Source organism: Schistocerca cancellata, chromosome 1, assembly GCF_023864275.1.
Source record: "Schistocerca cancellata isolate TAMUIC-IGC-003103 chromosome 1, iqSchCanc2.1, whole genome shotgun sequence".
NCBI classification, from domain to species: Eukaryota; Metazoa; Arthropoda; class Insecta; order Orthoptera; family Acrididae; genus Schistocerca; species Schistocerca cancellata.
Genome location: NC_064626.1, coordinates 873,949,063 through 873,957,416, shown reverse-complemented (window position 1 = coordinate 873,957,416; position 8,354 = coordinate 873,949,063).

The window sequence follows — 8,354 nt, the reverse complement described above, 5'->3', positions numbered from 1 at the left end:
ATGATTATTCAGATGTCGTGGCAGTCGAATAAGTGGCGCTAGTAGCGCTACTATGAGGATGCAAATCAGCTTTGCTTTAAATACGCGCTGTAAGGGAGCGTTAGGTACCTTTGAGATTGGTCGTGGTGAGTTGATGTTCGTTGAGAATGCCTTTAAGGCGACAAAGATATCTCACTGAGTTTGAACGAGGTCATGTAATAGCGCTACGAGAAGCTTTATGTTCCTTCTGCGAAATTTTCACAAAGAATTGACAATACCAACCACTGTACATGATTGCTGACAGCGGTGGTCACGAGAATAAATGGTTTCAAATAGACCTGGTTGCGGACAGCCGCGTAGCACTACCGAGAGCGAAGACCATCGTGTTCATGTTTGGCTCTGGCGCATAATGCTACATCTGCAGCAGCAATTTGAGCAGCAGTTGGTACCACAGTGCCACAACCGACTGTTACAATGGGTTACTTCAAGGACAGCTCCGAGTCAAACGCCCTGCATCGCTCCTACCACTGACCCCAAACCACCGCCATTTGCGTCTTCGGTGGTATCAAGCGAGAGCTCATTGGAAAGCACGGTGGATGTCTTTTGTGTTTTCCAATAACAGCTGGTTCTACCTCGGTGTCATTGATAACCGTGTTCTGATTAGAAGAAATCCAGTTGAGGGCCTCCAACCAACCAGTTTGCGTTCGATACAGACTGGACCTACACTCGGAGTTATGGTCTGGGGCGGGATTTCGTATGACAGCGGGAGCACTCTCGTGGTTATCCCACTCACCCTGGCTGCAAAACTGCACGTCAGTCTGGTGATTAAGCCTGTTATGGCTGCCATTCATGAACAGCTTTCCAGGGGGTGTTTTCCAACAAGATAACGCTAGGCCACGTACCGCTCATGTAACCCAACATGCTCTACAGAGTGTACACATTTTGCCTTAGCCTTCTCGATCTCCAGCTATGTCTTCAATCGAGCTCATATGGAATATCATAGGAAGACATCTCCAGGGTCCTCTACAAACAGCATTAACCGTTCCTGTACTGACACACCAAGTGCAACAGGTGTGGAACTCCAGCCCACAGTTTAACATCTGGCACCTGTAAAACACAGTGTATGCACGTTTGCATGCTTACACCTTGCATTCGACATTCTGGCGGTTTCACCGGTTATAAATCTACCAGAATTTCACATTTACAATGGCTTATATCGCACTTACGTTTAACATATGATCTTGCAATGTTAATCACTTGAGTATGTTACCTAGACAAACGCATTCCTGGAATTTCATTACTGTACAATAGTTCTTTTTTGGTGCTGCAATTTTTTTCTGTCAGAGTAAATTAACGTACTAGTTTTTATGCTGATGACATTGTGTTCGTGGCAAATTCTGAAGACGAATGACAAAAATCAATCCATCTTTTAAACTTTATTGGGAAGGATTGTAATTCTAAGATAGAACTACATAAAACTAAGACAACGGCGTTTATTGGTAAGTACCCAATACAAAGCAAAACTGTATTTGAAGAATATATTTTGGAACAAGTTCAAATATATATATATAGCATGATACAAAAATAGGGAAGCATGCTGCGACGTCATTGAAATTACGGAAAAACCCGCGAAAGTGCTAAAATTGATTGCACTACCAACTGTACTGCTTATTACAGTATGTCACTACATCTATCCATTGATAGACTGTTGGTTACCACATAATGACTGACTGATGCCACTTGTCTGGGATGGAGAGAGTCTTGGTGAGAGCAATACCTCGTGGGGATGGCCAGCACCAAAACAGCGATAGCCTGTATGACTGCAGCATGAGGAATCAATGCTCTTTGTCTCTTGGAAACTGAACACTGAGACATCTACTACCCTAGCACTACGGAATATGAGAGTAAATGTAGAGGTCATCACTGTTGGACAGCTATTTGGAAACGCTCCACAATGCCGCAAACTCAACGAGTTTCTGTATGTTGTGATGCCTTCCACGCTTTTGTAGATAAGAAATCCAACCTATGTCTTTTATTTCAACCAACCTGTGTGTTGTGGGAGCAGCATAATTTACACCATGTGATGTCCAGTTTTCTGTGAGAGCCAATGGATCTAAACGTGTTAATGTTGGTTTAGCATCCGACACAGACTTCGAAGTCATGGTAGAAAAACAAAATATATGATTGTGTACACAACTGTAGTCATACACTGCTTCGATGTCATATAGTAAAAAAACAATTGTATCAGACTGCTTATGAAATAACAAGTACAATCTCCTTGTGACTGATATTTAATATTGTCTCCCTCCTGTACAGGCGACAAAACTGTACGCAGGTCCGTGGAAGTGACTTCAATCACTGGTCATCTGCTCTAGCGGATCAATACAATATATTCAATGAGATCACCACATATGATCGATGTCAACATGCAGGCAAACTTATCGAGTTCTCTACGAGGTGACGTTAGCGAAATTTTCACAGTTTGTAGTTTTACTCCATTGGATGTTACAAAAATAACGAGGGGAGAGAGAGAGAGAGAGAGAGAGAGAGAGAGAGAGAGAGAGAGAGACACTGTGCTGTCAACGAAGACTCAAACACCATTAAGCTGTGGTATTTCTAGCAATCTAGCAATCATAGGAACATGATAAAGGAGATTAGGACATGTACAAGGTGATATTTCTAGACTGTCACTCGATATCGATGAATTTTAAGTATTATACTTGTGAATTTCTTTGTACAGTCCACGTAAACTCTGCATGCTTATGAATTTCCTCCTGTACGTTAATGTTCTGTCTTTCTCATAGTGATAGCTGTCTATCAGCGTTCTGGCTAAGGGGACAGTGCTGTCAGATTGTAATGGGATTTCGAGAGAATTAGCAGGGGCCTGTAACGTAGCGGAGGACATCTCTTACTCTTGGAAATGATGTGGATTCAAATGCTGAAAACTGGAAGATTTGTGAGAATACAGTAGGTAAGAAATACTCTAACGAAAGGGGACATGACAGGTGAACTCTATCGTCCAGGTATTGTGGGTAAAGATGTTACAACATCTCACATTTGTCTCGTGAAGTGACTGCAGTGAGAAAATTAAGAACTAATATGAAGATTTTTACTGAGAGACAATCAGCAGCAGAAGTTCCGTCTTTTGACGATAAATAAGAGACGACATTCCTCCGTGAGGTTTGTGTGCCTATAAATAGATAGTGACATCTTAATACATTTACACTGAAGAGCCAAAGAAACTGGTACACCTGCTCTAATATCGTGAAGGGCACCCACGAGCACGCAAAAGTGCCACAACATGATGTGACATGAACTCGACTAATGACTGAAGTAGTGCTCGAGGAAACTGACACCATGTATCCTGCAGGGCTGTCCATAAATTCGTAAGAATACGAGGGGTTGGAGATCTCTTCTGAACAACACGTTTCAAGGAATCCCAGATACATTCAATAATGTTCATCTCTGGTGAGTTTGGTCGTCAGCGGAAGTGTTTAAACTCAGAAGAGTGCTCCTGGAACCAGTCTGTAGCAATTCTGAAAGTGTGGAGTGTCGCATTGTCTTTCTGGAATTGCCCAAGTCCGTCGGAATGCACAATGGACATCAACGAATGCAGATGATCAGACAGGATGCTTAGGTACGTTTCACCTGTCACGAGTCGTATGTAGACGCGCATAACGCAAACTGCACATGCCCCACACCATTACAGTCTCCACCAGCTTGAATAGTGCCCTGCTGACATGCAGGGTCCATAGATTCATGAGGCTGTCTCCATACCCGTACACGTCCATCCGCTCGATACAACTGGGGACGTGACTCCTCCGACCAGGCAACATGTTTCCGGTCATCAACAGTCCATGTCGGTGTTGAAGGACCCAGGCGGAGCATAAAGCTTTGTGTCGTGCAGCTATCAAGGTTGCACGAGTGGGGCCTTCGGCCCCGAAATCCCATATCGATTATGTTTCGTTGAATGGTTCGCACAATGAGACTTGTTGGTGGCACAGCACTGAAATTTGGATATATCATTTTACTGACGTTGAGGAGTCTGCCGGCAACAGTGATGGGAGAGTATTAAATGAAATCTGTTACGAAGTCATAGTACCTCTGTATTGCGGTATAAGTACGGAAAATAGGACGCACCAGTTTTCCAGATGCGTGCTTTTCTTAGATTAAACACAACCTGTTCTGGGAAGATACGATTTCATTAGCTAGTTCTTGAAAGTGTTATGCCATTGCCGGCCAGTGTGGACGAGCGGTTCTAGGCACTTCAGTCTGGAACCGCGCGATCGCTACAGTCGCAGGTTCGAATCCTGCCTCGGGCATGGATGTGTGTGATGTCCTTAGGTTAGTTAGGTTTAAGTAGGTCTAAGTTCTAGGGGACTGATGACCTCAGATGTTAAGTCCTATAGTGCCCAGAGCCATTTGAACCATTTGTTATGCCATTCTATAAACACAATGGAATCATGTATTCCTGAAACATGTTGTTTTCTTAAATTAAATACATCATACATCAGGACAACTTAGGCCTGACGTTGTTTATCTGATAAAGTTCGTTTTGTAAAACGTTGTTTAGAGACGAGCTACCACTTCCGGATCCTACGTCTTTGTCGCAATAGCACTGCAATTTTCCTTGCTCTTTTGCTGCGTAGAAGCTTTTTCTCTCACAAAACACATAATAAGGTCAGATCCTCATAGAAAATTAGCTGATGAAAGGTGTATATTTAACTATACATTAGTTAGAGGGAGGAAATGTGTGAGAGGAAGGATATGATTATGTAGAACGTTCTATCGGCGTGTTAATGCCAAATTCCCGGTGTTCGATGATGGGGAACCACATAATATTTCTGTTTAGTCCTGTATTTTGTTTCTTTTGCAGAGATTCTTTAAATTCATTTCGATTCCTGTCTCTGATATTTAAATTGCAATAATTTCTCGCTCTTTAGTTTTTGCGGTCCCGTTTCTCTGTTTAGCACTGCTGTGATCGCAAGTAAATACTTCACAAGAGCAATAGAATATTGAACTTAGGAGCATTTATTATTCTTCCACGTACAGAAACAATTACACAACAAAATGAGGAAATCTTGTAAGTAAACTGCTACTATATGACACAGGTTTGTTGCGTGCCAAAATGCAGCAAGCCTGATTCCTCTGCCAGCGATGTGGAGTTCCGGACGACGCGGTTACGTATGGTAAACGCTGCCCCATTAGACTGTGTGCTCTCCACCTTAAGCTTCAAGGCACGTGCCACACATGCCACACGTGTTCGGCAACTATCTTTTTAAATGGCATCGCGTGCTAGGTATGCCGCCGGTGTTCTGAGTGGCACGATGCTGTAGCACGACATTTCAAACCTACCCCGTGTCTCAGCATCGTCCTAGCGAAATGAAACGTGAAGTATTAACCCTTGCATGAGTTTTAACTTAACATCGTTTGAAAACGAGAAGAATAAAGTAGATTCCTCCAATTTCTATAGATTATGTAAAGGCCTGTGTTATTTTGCATAACTTTATGCTTGAGAGAGGTGGCTATGAAAATGAAGATACAAATCAACAATTCGGCTTGAAAAAGTGCAGGCAGCTTGACAGATACATCGAGAAATTTCAACAAATCATGTTAAGAACATGATAATGAATTACTTTTGACTTCAGGTGGATCTATAGACTGGTAGTTCTTTACAATATAATTGTATAACGAATTTCACAGGGCAATAGATTTTACACAAACTGCGACCTCTTAACTCATCCTCTTTTTAACAATATTACTTTTGTCGTGTTCTTTTTATTGCTTTTTATTACTGTAATGCCTTTTATATGTTATAAGCTTATTACAGGCTTAAACTATTGTATCCCCCTTTATTTTCGCTGTTTCAATTAATTATTGAAATCTAGTGTATGCCGACATTAGCGACATCTGGTGAATTACAACACAAACGTCTTGTGGCTACTGTACGGCAGCTTGTTTTAAACAGTAGTACTACTGACAACATGACTCGTGTATGTGATGTTATTTATATGTATTTGACGATGCTGGTGCTGATTCCGCATTTAACATTTGACGATGCCACTATGGCTGCAGTAAATTAGGACTTTGTTTTTATGAAATAGGTATGCCTCTCCATATTTAAAGCGGACAAATGTAAATTTTGTCAGTACTACTTTTCATTATGGTCTAGGCATTGTTCTTAAGCTGTATACAGTTTGCGAGGGTATTTATGTTTTTCCCATTTTTGCTGCATGTCTGATGATGGTCATTAAAGACCGAAACCGGTAATCTGTTAACAGAAAGTTTGTGACCATAGACGTAAATTAAAGGAAACGTATTGCAATAGATTTTAATAAACCAATGTGTGATACAAGAGTGTACTTTAACACCTATTCTTTTTACTATTTATATAGACGATGCCATCCGAAAATGGAAAGAAAGAGCGCCAGAAGAATAGTAAATACACTGATAGAAAAAAATCGCAACGCCAAGAAGGAGTAGTGCGACTTATAAAAATGTTGGTAGACACCTTTCTACATTTGAAAGATGATTATTCAGATGTCGTGGCAGTCGAATAAGTGGCGCTAGTAGCGCTACTATGAGGATGCAATTCAGGTTTGCTTTAAATACACGCTGTAAGGGAGCGTTAGGTACCTTTGAGATTGGTCGTGGTGAGTTGATGTTCGTCGACAATGCCTTTAAGGCGACAAAGATATCTCACTGAGTTTGAACGAGGTCTTGTAATAGCGCTACGAGAAGCTTTATGTTCCTCCTGCGAAATTTTCACAAAGAATTGACAATACTAACCACTGTACATGATTGCTGACAGCGGTGGTCACGAGAATAAATGGTCTCAAATAGACCTGGTTGCGGACAGCCGCGTAGCACTACCGAGAGCGAAGACCATCTTGTTCATGTTTGGCTCTGGCGCATAATGCTACATCTGCAGCAGCAATTTGAGCAGCAGTTGGCACCACAGTGCCACAACCGACTGTTACAGTGGGTTACTTCAAGGACAGCTCCGAGTTAAACGCTCTGCATCGCTCCTACCACTGACCCCAAACCACCGCCATTTGCGTCTTCAGTGGTGTCAAGCGAGAGCTCATTGGAAAACACGGTGGATGTCTTTTGTGTTTTCCAATAAAAGCTGGTTCTGCTCGGTGTCATTGATAACCGTGTTCTGATTAGAAGAAATCCAGTTGAGGGCCTCCAACCAACCAGTTTGCGTTCGATACAGACTGGACCTACACTCGGAGTTATGGTCTGGGGCGGGATTTCGTATGACAGCAGGAGCACTCTCGTGGTTATCCCACTCACCCTGGCTGCAAAACTGCACGTCAGTCTGGTGATTAAGCCTGTTATGGCTGCCATTCATGAACAGCATTCCAGGGGGTGTTTTCCAACAAGATAACGCTAGGCCACGTACCGCTGATGTAACCCAACATGCTCTACAGAGTGTACACATGTTGCCTTAGCCTTCTCGATCTCCAGCTATGTCTTCAATCGAGCTCATATGGAATATCATAGGAAGACATCTCTAGGGTCCTCTACAAACAGCATTAACCGTTCCTGTACTGACACACCAAGTGCAACAGGTGTGGAACTCCAGCCCACAGTTTAACATCTGGCACCTGTAAAACACAGTGCATGCACGTTTGCATGCTTACACCTTGCATTCGACATTCTGGCGGTTTCACCAGTTATAAATCTACCAGCATTTCACATTTGCAATGGCTTATATCGCGCTTACGTTTAACATATGATCTTGCAATGTTAATCACTTGAGTATGTTATCTAGACAAACACATTCCTGGAATTTCATTACTGTACAATAGTTCTTTTTTGGTGCTGCAATTTTTTTCTGTCAGAGTAAATTAACGTACTATTTTATGCTGATGACATTGTGTTCGTGGCAAATTCTGAAGAGGAATGACAAAAATCAATCCATCTTTTAAACTTTATTGGGAAGGATTATATTTTTAAGATAGAACTACATAAAACTAAGACAACAGCGTTCAATGGGAAGTACCCAGTACAAAGCAAAACTGTATTTGAAGAATATATTTTGGAACAATTTCATATACGAGGGTCAGTCAAAAAGTAATGCCTCCTATTTTTTTTTCTACGTTTAATTGTCAGGAAATTTAAATGCAATTACATAGGTTGAAAACCACAACATTGAGGATTATTTTGTCATTTTTCAATGTAATCTCCGCCCATCTCTACAGTTTTGGTCCATCTTTGAACAAGGGCATGTATCCCAGCACGGTAAAAATCACAGCTCTGCTTCCTAAGCCATTGACGCACGGATGTTTTGACGGCCTCCTCATCTTCAAAATGAATCCCACGATGAGCTTCTTTTAGTGGCCCGAACAGATGGAAGTCTGATGGTG